General features: G+C 42.7%; 1 long non-coding RNA gene across 1 annotated transcript; it reads left to right on the forward strand.

Moving 5' to 3' along the window:
• Positions 1 to 665: 665 nt before the first annotated feature.
• Positions 666 to 1,760, forward strand: LOC149983592 (uncharacterized). The gene is made up of 2 exons (XR_016496418.1): positions 666 to 715; positions 963 to 1,760. It is a non-coding gene; the product is annotated as an uncharacterized LOC149983592 (long non-coding RNA).
• Positions 1,761 to 12,688: the final 10,928 nt, after the last annotated feature.

Raw genomic sequence — 12,688 nt, forward strand, 5'->3', positions numbered from 1 at the left:
CGTTTTTTGGGGTATCTGTACTTTACTTTACTATTTATATTTGACAACTTTTACTTTTACTTCACCACATTCATTCCTAAAGAAAATAATATACTTTTTACTCCATACATTTTCCCTGACACCCAAAAGTACTCGTTACATTTTGACAGGAAAATGGTCAAATTCACACACTTATCAAGAGAACATCCCTGGTCATTCCTACCTCCTCTGATCTGGCGGACTCACTAAATACAAATGCTTCGTTTGTAAATTATGTCTGAGTGTTGGAGCGTCAATAAAAAATATAAATTGTGTCGTCTGGTTTGCTTAATATAAGGAATTTCAAACGGTTTATACTTTTGATACTTAAGTACATTTTAGCAATTCCATTTACTTTTGAACCTTAAGTATATTTAAAACCAAATACTTTTAGACTTTTACTAAAGTAGTATTTTACTGGGTGACTTACACTATTACTTGAGTAATTTTCTATTAACCTATTTAACCCCATCAGTCACAATAGTGACCGTAAAAAAACGTTTTCAGTTATAAGGCTCTAAAAATGTTACTGAATGATCTATCGATGCATTTCCAGCAAATATTGAAATAATAAAGGGTCTCAATTAATGATGTGCAGTGTCACATGTTTATTGTAAATTGTCACATGACCAGAGCTGTTTACTTCCTGGTTGCACCATGAGAAGAGGATGGCTGCATCAAAGCTCCCAAACAAAAGGTTAGTAAAGTATGTTAAAATAAAGTTAGGACAAAGATTTTTGGTACACATCATCTTTAAGGTGTCTAGTATTGATATATGCATTTGCAATTACTCAACTTTGTTCAGTGTGGTCATAGAATGTGTAAACATGTTGACGGCAACAATAGTGACCGGCGGGATAACACAGTGCATCTAGGTATAGACATAGTTATACACATACATAGTTCTTGTTTTACCTAACTTTCTACTCTGTTCTTTCTTTTAGTTTCCCTTTGAGTCAAGTTCTGGATATGTTGGATCTAGGTGACTGCCCAGACAAGGCATGCAACATTGCAGTTATCCCTCAGAGATGCTGTCCTGAGTGAATGTGATAGCGATGGGTCAGATATGGACTATGGACAGGACCCCCCCCCCCCCCCATCCACAATCTTCCCCACCCCCTCCATTGTTGGTAATGAAGAGCCAAGGGCCTCTACCTGCCAGAGGGTCCAGTCAGAAGGGCCAAGGGCCTCTACAAGCCATAGGGGTCAGCCAGAAGAGCCAAGGGAAAAGCTGCAGGTGGTCAAAAATAAAGATTGAGCTTTCAAACGATCGAAGAGGCCTTCCACTGATGTGATTCCAAAACACATAGTATACAGCCCAAATATGCAAAAGTTTGGCACGAAACCACTGAGCCACGGAAGGAGATCTTTACTGGCTGCCACTGTTGAAGATCAGGCATGATATGATAAAGCTTCTTACTGGCCAATCAACACGATGCACTGGTTCCAGAGAAGTCGTCATTGTGACAAACGTACTACCTATGCATGTGAGAAATGCAAAGCGCCACTGCACATTGAGTGCTTCAAGATATACCATGGACAGTAGAAAAGGAGATAAGACAGAATGAAAAAGGGCTGAAAAAGACAAAAGAAAAATAGAAAAGTCGATAAAGGGTGAGGAGAAGCAGGACAACGGACTCTAGGAAGAAAAGAAAAGTCGATGAAAAAGACAATCAAAATGACTGAAATGTTTTTGAAAAAGAAGGTCAATTGATTCAAGACATCCTGTATGACAGTAGGTCTGACTGATCGTAGTTCAAAACAGTGATGCACAAACTAATCTTGCACTTGGTTCTGAAGCATAACTCTATGATATATACAGTATATATATATAGGGACGGCCAGGTCTTGGTAGATTTGCAGTGGTCTGATACTCCTTCCATTTCAATATTATCGCTTGCACAGTGCTCCTTGGGATGTTTAAAGCTTGGGAAATCTTTTTGTATCCAAATCCGGCTTTAAACTTCTTCACAACAGTATCTCGGACCTGCCTGGTGTGTTCCTTGTTCTTCATGATGCTCTCTGCGCTTTTAACGGACCTCTGAGACTATCACAGTGCAGGTGCATTTATACGGAGACTTGATTACACACAGGTGGATTGTATTTATCATCATTAGTCATTTAGGTCAACATTGGATCATTCAGAGATCCTCACTGAACTTCTGGAGAGAGTTTGCTGCACTGAAAGTAAAGGGGCTGAATAATTTTGCACGCCCAATTTTTCAGTTTTTGATTTGTTAAAAAAGTTTGAAATATCCAATAAATGTCGTTCCACTTCATGATTGTGTCCCACTTGTTGTTGATTCTTCACAAAAAAATACAGTTTTATATCTTTATGTTTGAAGCCTGAAATGTGGCAAAAGGTCGCAAAGTTCAAGAGGGCCGAATACTTTCGCAAGGCACTGTATATATGTATAAGCACTCCTTGTCCAGTGGCACTTTTTAAATATATGTATATAATTGTATTTTGTTCAGGGTAGGCCTCTACTTGAATGCATATTCTACAAGCTACCTCTATCCTAAATGTTACCTTTATGTTCAGTGGGAATGAATCACACGACTGCTTTACAGTTGTTAGTGAATGGCAATGTTACAATGAATATTTCACTAAAGTACAAGTTCAAATGTTACAATAAAGTTACAATATTAATGTTTCAGTACATGTTGCACTAAAGTAACTATGTTGAAATACGTTGATCGTTGTTGTCTTTTTGTCTTTGCCCTCAGTATTCATATCGTGTTGTATAAGGATTTTTGATGTGTAAAATAGTCACATTAGAATGTGACAGGGCATTCTAGAGGCAATGCTGGGGACTGCCATTGACAGAATTTTAAATGTGTTAATAACTGGGGTGGGATTTAAAAGAACTTTGATTACTGCATAGGAGAAATATGTTAATTTAGTATATGTAACATTATCCCACCGGTCACAATTGTGACCGACCATAAAACACACTTTTTCACCTACTTTTCCATAAAAATTTCGAAAAATAATGATTGATTACTTCAAAGGTTTACTAATGACACTTGATTCGGGATTAAATGGGTTAAGGTATCTTTACATTTACTCAAGTATGACAATTGAATACTTTTTCCACCACTGCCTACAAAGTATGTTACCCATCCTGACAATCTAATCGTCAGCTTCAGAAAGCACCTAGTGAGAAAACAAACACACTTATAGACTACAGAGTACATATATGCAAGTACAAAGTTGTCACTAGTTGTAACACAGGATGTCACGAATATCACCGAATATCACCGAAGTGTAACTTTATAGTTACCTATGAGCAATTTCTATATAATTACTTACTTCTCATTAACAAGTGAAAATACCTACTAACAAAATATATGCTTCTCCTTTAGTCAACTTTATTGCAACAGGTAAAAAGACCTTACGTTTTTTACACAATTACAATTATTTTTATTGTTAGATTCATAGTGTAACCACCCTGGGTTTATAAGCGCGGAAATCGACCCTGCCACACGAGCATGCTTTTGCGGCACAGTCGGTAGCGCGCCGGACCTCGGGCTCGAAGGTCGAGGGCTCGAGACCTGCTCCCTGCCTGTTTTATTACATTGGTGTCAGAAGTGGGATCGGACCTTGTATCCACGACAGTGCGTGTGCTTAGCCGGTGAGCGCGTTCCTGTAAGACGTAGAGTCGCAAGCTAGCGCGAGGACGCGCTCTTTGAAAGGAGGGAGTAGTGTAACGACCCTGGGTTTATAAGCGCAGAAATCGACCTTGCCGAGGGTTCGAGACCTGCTCCCTGCCTGTTTCATTACAATACTTTGATTCATTAGAAACAAAGCTATAGGGCTACTCAATAAGATAAAAAGAACAATTCTAGTGGTGTTGAGTAGTAGCCTATATAGCTAATTTAGAAAAATCTATTGTGTTTTTCTTCCTTTTTTAATATTACAATTAACAACGGAAATCAACAATCTTTCTGTCTTCATCTGTTTCTAAGCATTTTCCCATCCTAGAGTGAGACTTGTGGGAATGTGTAGTAGAGAAAAAAAAACTATGCTAGTTATCATCATCACAATTTCTATAGTTTATGCCTGCTACCTAGCCTGTTAAACACTGAGCTGTTGCTTTGGGACCTGTACAGGTGTTTTTTTTTATCAGAAAATAGAAAGTGACATACCATTTGAAATCTACAGGCCTTGTCTTTTTGGAAATAGAACTCAAATCTTACTGCTGGCAATGTCATAAGAATCTCCCCCTCCTCCACCTCCCCCAAAAAGACCATATATCATGCACTATTATCAGAACTCAGGATAAGACCCAGATGCAGACAGTTCGAATCACAGAAATGTATTTACACAACGGGGCAGGCAAAAAGCAGGTCAAGGGCAGGCAGATGTCGGTAATCCAGGGCAGAGTCCGTAAGGTACAGAATGGTAGGCAGGGTCAGGGCAGGCAGAGGTCAGTAATCCAGGGCAGTGTCAAAAGGTACAGAACGGCAGTCAGGGTCAGGGCAGGCAGAGGTCACTAATCCAGGGCAGTGTCAAAATGTACAGAACGGCAGACAGGCATAGGGACAGAGCAGGGAGAATGGTCAAAACCAGAAGAACTAGAAAACAGGGACTAAAGAGAACAGGAGTATGGAAAAAGAGGCTGGTAGGCTTGATGAGACAAGAACGAGGAGACAGAGATTTAATCCGTGATACATGAACAGCAGAGGGGCTAAGAATCTTAGAGATGGGGAAAGGGCCGATAAAACGGGGGGAAAGTTTGTGGGACCACACCCGGAGGGGCAGATCCCGAGTGGACAGCCATACCCTCTGCCCGAGACAATAGTGGGGTGCCGGGGTCCGGTAACTGTCCGCCTGTCGTGGATACCTGGAGGTGGTATTGAGAAGAGCAGACCGGACTCTCTTCCAGGTACGGCGACAGCGGCAGACGGACATTTGGGCCTTTTTGACCTTTTCCTCTTGCTCAGGGAAGAGCGGCGGCTGATATCCCATCAAACACTCGAAAGGCAAGAGACCCGTGGCTGAGCAGGGTAGGGTGTTGCAGTCGTATTCCACCGACACAAGTTGCTGGCTCCAGCTGGTGGGATTGGCGGAGACGAGGCAGCAAAGAGTCTTTTCTAGGTCCTGATTGGCTTGCTCCGACTGGCCATTAGACTGAGAGTGAAACCCGGAGGACAGGCTGGCCGATGACCCAATGAGTGTGCAGAACGCCTTCCACAACTGGGACAACAACTAATGACCATGGTCGGAAACCATGTCCACCGGAAGTCCATGGATCCGGAAGACGTGCTGTACCATGAGCTGGGCCTGCCTTCTTGGCTGAGGGTAGCTTGGGGAGTGGAATGAAATAGGCAACATTGGAAAACCTGTCCACCACCGTAAGGATAGTGGTGTTGCCGTCAGATGGAGGGAGACCAGTGAGGAAGTCCAGAGATATGTGATCAGGGACGGTGAGGTACAGGAAGTGGTTGAAGGAATCCAGCCGGAGCTTGCTGAGGAGTCTTATTCTGAGCACAGACAGAGCAGGCAGTGACGGGCGTGGAGACGTCAAGGAATATTCTTGGACCCCGGGCGGTAGGAGATGGTAAAGTTGAACCGAGTGAAATGCAGGGCCCAATGCAGGGCCTGGAGTTGAGACGCTTGGCAGTGTGGAGATATTCCAGGTTCTTGTGATCCGACCACACAATGAATGGATGTTCTGTCCCCTCTAACCAGTGCCTCCAATCCTCCAATGCCATCTTCACCGCAAGTAGTTCTCGATTTCCCTCATCATAACTCCTCTCCGTGGCGTTAAGAGAAGAAGGCGCAGGGATGCAGCTTGAGGTCCAGGGCAGAACGCTGGGACAGGACAGCCCCGACTCCGACGTCCAAAGCGTCGACCTCCACCACCAACTGACAGGACGGATCCGGATAGATTAATATGGGAGCTATGGTGAAGCGGTGCTTAACTTCTCTAGTGTAGGGCAGCATTCGGAATTTTGGATGAAAAGCGTGCCCAAATTAAACTACCTGCTACTCAGGCACAGAAGATAGGATATGCATATAATTGGTAGATTTGGATAGAAACCACTCTAAAGTTTCCAAAACTGTTAAAATAGTGTCTGTGAGTAGAAAAAGATCTGATTTGGCAGGCGAAAACCTGAGAAAAATCCATACAGGAAGTAGGATTTTTTTTGTTTTGTAGTTTTCTATTCAATGCCATTACAGTATCCATTGACTTAGGACTCAAATTGCAGTTCCTATGCCTTCCACTAGATGTCAACAGTCTTTAGAAATTTTTCAAGCTTGTATTCTAAAAAATGAGGGAGTAAGAGCAGTCTGAATGAGTGGACCCTGCAGTGTCACAGAGCTTTTTCATGAGCGTGACCGAGAGAGTGCCTTTCTTGTTTACCTTTTATATTGCTAAAAACAACCTCAGGATTGAATATAAACATTGTTTATACATTGACATGTTTCTATGAACTTTACGGATACAATTTGGATTTTATGTCTGCCTGTTGTGACTGCGTTTGAGCCTGTGACTTACTGAAGAAAACGCGCGAACAAAACAGAGGTTTTTGGATATAAAGAGAGACTTTATCGAACAAAACAAACATTTATTGAGTAAATGAATGTCTTCTGAGTGCAACCATATGAAGATCATCAAAGGTAAGGGATTAATTTTATCTCTATTTCTGACTTGTGTAACTTCTACTTGGCTGGTTACTGTTTGTAATGATTTGTCTGCTGGGCGATGTTCTCAAATAATCGTAAGGTATGCTTTCGCCGTAAAGCCTTTTTGAAATCTGACACCGTGGTTAGATTCACACGAAGTAAAATGTAAAAAAAAAAATAATAATGTAAAATACTTATATATTTGCTGAATTTTTATAATGAGTATTTTTGTATTTGAATTTGGCGCTCTGCAATTTCACTGGATGTTGGCCAGGTGGGACGCTAGCGTCACACATACCCTAGTGAGGTTAAAGTCCAGGAACGCCTGGTCAGCAGCTGGGGACCATGTGAACGGGACCTTGGGAGAGGTGAGTGCTAAAAGGGGGAATCCAATGTGCTGTAACCACGGATAAAATAGAAATGGGCAAATCCGAGGAAGCGTTGCAGCTGCACTCTGGACGTGAGTTGGGGCCAATCCACCACCGCTCTCACCTTTCCGGGATCCATCTGCACATTACCAGCAACGATGATGTATGCAAGGAAGGAGATTGGGGAGTGATATAATTCCCATTTTTCTGCTTTCACAAAAAGCTGGTTCTCCAGGAGACGCTGGATGACTTGTTTGACATGGAAATCGTGTTCTTAAGCTGAGCGGGAAAAGACGAGGATGTCGTCGAGGTAGACGAGCATGAACGGTTCAACATGTTGCGGATTACCAGAGCATGGAACACAGCAGGAGCGTTGGTCAGATAGAATGGCATCACCAGTTATATGTTGTGTCCGCTAGCTGTGTTGAAGACTGTCTTCCAATCGTCACCTTCCCGTATCCACACCAGATGGTAGGCATTCCACAGGTCCAACTTAGTTGGCCCTGGTAGTTGATGCATGGGCAAAGGGTTTTGTCCCTCTTCTCCACAAAGATGAACCCTGCACTGGGAGGCAGAAGGACGGATACACCCTGCAGCCAGGGAGTCCTCGATGTACATTTCCATAGCCTTGGTCTCCGGACCCGACAGTGAATACAACTGTCCCCGGGGTGGTGTAGTGCCCGGGAGAAGGTCAATCACGCAGTCATAGGGTCGATGCAGAGGAAACGAAGTGGCCCGGGCCTTGCTGAAAACCTCCCAGAGGTTCTGGTACTCCGCGGGAATAGCGGAGAGGTCAGATGCTTCTTCCGAGCCCACAAGAAGATGTACCGGGGCAGGCTGCACCGACTTCATGCAATGCGCGTGGCAGAACGGGCTCCAGCCCATGATAGCACCAGCAGTCCAGTCGATGAGGGGATTGGGACGCTGGAGCCATGAAAATCCCAATGCCACAGGTAACTGAGGAGACTTGATGAGCACAAACTGAATAGTCTCACTGTGGTTCCCTGACATTCACAGGTTGATAGGAGTGGTATTGTGGCTGACTCTGCCTATGGAGCGCCCATCTAGCACACTAACGTCCATGGGAATGGAGAGGGGCTGAGTGGAGATGCCTCAGCTCTGACACCAGGGTAGTGTCCATGAAACTCTCATCAGCCCCAGAATCAATGAGTACCCTTGAGAGATTTCGACTGGTCGCCCCACCACAGGATGGCATGGAGAGACCCCTCTCCATGCCATCCTGCGGTGGGGCGACCAGTCGAGTAAGGAAAGAAGGAACATTCTATGTATGGCCCACCAGAGAACTCGTACCTACTGATGAGCCTGGTCTTTTAATGGACAGGTAGACACGTAATGACTGGTTGTCCCGCAATACAGGCATCTTTGGTGTTAAGTCTGCGTAAACGTTCGGCTGGAGACAACCTAGCTCTGTCGAGTTGCATCGGCTCTGGAAGAGGCGAGTCGGCAGACCTCGGAGACTCTCAGTGGAACTCGGGTAACCTCGAATTCTCTCGGAAACGTAGATGCTGGGAACTTCCGGGATTCCTCTGAGGTGAGGTGGGATCCTTGGGCGAGCGAGTGGGACCAGAATCAGACCTCCTCTCCCTCCTACGTTCCTGTAGCTGCACATTAATCTGGATGGCCAAGGCAATGAGCAAGTCGAGATCCGTAGGCATTTCCGGGCTGTGAGCTCATCTTTAACCTCCTCCTATAATTCATGGAGGAACGTGTCGAACAGGGATTCCAGGTTCCAGGCACTCTCGGCAGCCAACATGCGGAAATCAACAGCAAAGTCTGCAACACTGTGGGAGTCTTGACAAGGTTGGAGTATCTTCTGTGCAGCCGTTCCCGGACAACGGATAATCCAAAACCTTTTTCACCTCAGCCACAAACTCCTCCAATGATTTTGAGGTGGTCAGAAAGAGAGGGGGATGGTGCTCGCTGTACCCAAAGAGGGCAACGTCATGACAGTTATAAATGCACAGATAATGGGGATGGAGACAAGCACAAGACAGGTCAAACAGATCAGGGTGTGACAGCTCTGGACATATTCACAGAGTATGCAATACAGGTCAAGTCACCAAAAGTTCAAACATTTTGTATGCATGGAAAGGGTACATCCTGATTGTCATTGTAAAGCGATGCATTTCCTTCTTTATCCACAGTACCTTGTATGCACATGCACAATTTAGCTAGCTCATCATTTACAATAGGAAAAGTGAATGGGAAAAAAAGTTTGAAGTTTCCTCACCTGTCTGTGTCTTATTTAAAATAAAATAAACTCCATAACTTGAAAGCCCTGATTGCTAAGGTCAATGTAATAATGTCAGGCTTGAAAATCCATTCAGCCATGTTGGCACAGTGACTCACTACCAAAACCAGACGTAACTGGTTTCAAGTGCCCAAGAGACTTCATGTGATCTCCTACCTCTATCTAGTGGACGAACTGGGAATCAGATAGCGATATATTTACATCAATGGATAAGTACATCAATGGATAGGCTTTCTTCTCATATGTAAATCATTCTGTTTTTTTGATCTGCTGTATCTCGGGCTCTGTAGTAGTCACAATTATCAGAATCCCACAGTTCTTACCTTCCTAACAGTAACAAGCATGTGTTTGTAGGACTTGAAACCGAAATGTACTTTATGAGGGTAGTGTAAAATATTATGCTGTAGTTTAGAAAATGCAACCAGAGGGAGTCAGAGTTGAACTTCTACAGGATCACTGTCCTGAAATCAGGGCAGTTGCTGCTCAATATGCGATATCTGACTATAATGGTGTTGTAAACAACAACCAACTTTCCGGGACATAGACATGTCTTATATCGTCGGAAAGGTTCAATGATTATTATTCTAACTGCAGTGTCTAATTTACAGTAGCTTTACAGCGAAAAAATATCATACTATTGTTTAAAGATAGTGCACAACAACAAAACACTTTTATCACGGCAACTGGTTTGATACATTCACCTCTAATGTACTTACATTCAGTAATCTTGCTCTGATTTGTCATCCTGAGTGTCGCAGAGATAAAAGTTGGCATAGTTTTGTTTGATAAAATTAAATTTTATATCCTAAAATGATCCATGTTGTACACAATGTTTTGCATGAATTCTGACTCTTTAAACTTGCAACAAAACGTGTGAAATCTAATCATCAAAACGTTGTTTAACCCGGTCAAGTTCGGTTTCGGTGCAATCCTCAGACACTCTAGAAGGCAACCAAACTTGTTTCATCATTCTACATTATGTATTGGCAACACAACACGTCAATTAGCCTATGAAGGTCAGCCATCATTACGCACCAATGAGATGAGCGGTGTTCACTTGATTGATATTGTCTTGGTTCAATGACCACCTATCATTTGGAAAGATAGCTAGTGAGCTGGGCTTTCCAGCAGTATGTGCACACCCTTTGTACGACAAACAGTCTTCATGCTAGAGCTGTGCGCAACAGTGTTAATTCTCAGGTGAAAGCAAACAGGACAAATGGTAGTTTACATTACGCAGCGGTTGGTTCTCTTCTACAAACTTTTCTCAACTTTTGTCAAAACTGAACAAATGAAAACATGGCTACTCAGAGTAAATTGAAGTCCAAGGATACAAATTTGAATGAAATTATTGCAGAAATTGACCAGAGTGAAACAGAACGAATGGATAAGGGTTGTGTGAGTGAGCACAGTTTTGATTCCAGTGCAGAATAAGTGTTTTTGGAAGGAGAAGATCAACTTTTAGATCAGTACATAAAATATGTTGTTGCTACTCATGCTAATGGAGTTATTTAAATGGTTGCATATTCATTTGAGATATTTTTCTTTGATTTCTAAATATTTGTAAAAAGTTTTAGAACACCTACTCATTCAAGGGTTTTTCTTTATTTTTAGTATTTTCTACATTGTAGAATAATAGTGAAGACATCAACACTGAAATAACACATGTGGAATCATGTAGTAACCAAACAAGTGTTAAACTAATCAAAATATATTTTATATTTGAGGTTCTTCAAATAGCCACCCTTTGCCTTAATGACAGCTTTGAACACTCTTGGCATTCTCTCAACCAGCTTCATGACGTAGTCACCTGGAATGCATTTCAATTAACAGCTATGCCTTGTTAAAAGTACATTTGTGGAATTTTCTTCCGTTTGAGCCAATCAGTTGTGTTGTGACAAGGTAGGGGGTATACAGAAGATAGCCCTATTTGGTAAAAGACCAACTCCATATTATGGCAAGAACAGTTCAAAATGAGCAAAGAGAAACGACAGTCCATTATTACTTTAAGACATGAAGGTCAGTCAATACTTTAAAGTTTCTTCAAGTGCAGTCGCAAAAACCATCAAGCGCTATGATGAAACTCGCTCTCATGAGGACCGCCACAGGAATGAAAGATCCAGAGTTACCTCTTCTGCAGAGGATAAGTTCATTAGTTACACCAGCCTCAGAAACTGCAGCCCAAATAATTACTTCACAGAGTTCAAGTAACAGACACATCTCAACATCAACTGTTCAGAGGAGACTGTGAATCAGGCCTTCATGGTCGAATTACTGCAAAGAAACCACTACTAAAGGACACAAATAATAAGAAGAGACTTGCTTGGGCCAAGAAACACGAGCAATGTACATTAGACCGGTGGAAATTTGTCCAATGGTCTGCAGCCCAAGTTTTTTTAGTTCCAACTGCCGTGTCTTTGTGAGACGCGGTGTGTGTGTGTGAACGGATGATCTCGCATGTGTATTTCTCACTGTAAAGCATGGAGGAGGAGATGTGATGGTGTGTGGGTGCTTTGCTGGATTCTCAGTCTGTGATTGATTTAGAATTCAAGACACACTTAAGCAGCATGGCTACCACAGAATTCTGCAGCGATACGCCATCCCATCTGGTTTGGGCTTAGTGAGATTATAATTTATTTTCAACAGGACAATAACCCAACACACCTCCAGGATGTGTAAGGGCTATTTTAACAAGAAGGAGAGTGATGGAGTGCTGCATCAGATGACCTGACCTCCACAATCCCCCGACCTCAACCAAATTGAGATGGTTTGGGATGAGTCGGACCGCAGAGTGAAGGAAATGCAGCCAAAACGTTCTCAGCATATGTGGGAACTCCTTCAAGACTGTTGGAAAATCATTCCAGGGGAAGCTGGTTGAGAGAATGCCAAGAGTGTGCAAAACTGCCATGAAGGCAAAAGGTGGCTACTTGGAAGAATCTACAATCTAAACCTTTTTGCAGATTTGTGTCAATGAGATGGTCAGTTTTAAATTGGCTAACACTTATCACATGGTTTGTTTAGGCTGAAATATGGTTGGGATGCAATTGGAAACTTTAATATTTGTAACAAGCATGGTTACAAGCATTCGTTGTTACGCCACTGTAATTACAGACTGCAATTACCACCAGTTACATGTTGTTATTAAAGTGTAACTATGTATTATTACAATTAATTACAATACATTTAATAAGGACCCCAGAAGAGCCAAGGGAAAAGCTGCAGGTGGTCAAAAATAAAGATTGAGCTTTCAAACGATCGAAGAGGCCTTCCACTGATGTGATTCCAAAACACATAGTATACAGCCCAAATATGCAAAAGTTTGGCACGAAACCACTGAGCCACGGAAGGAGATCTTTACTGGCTGCCACTGTTGAAGATCAGGCATGATATGATAAA

The sequence above is a fragment of the Oncorhynchus mykiss genome, chromosome 5, assembly GCF_057628025.1.
Source record: "Oncorhynchus mykiss isolate SJ-2025 chromosome 5, ASM5762802v1, whole genome shotgun sequence".
NCBI lineage: Eukaryota > Metazoa > Chordata > Actinopteri > Salmoniformes > Salmonidae > Oncorhynchus > Oncorhynchus mykiss.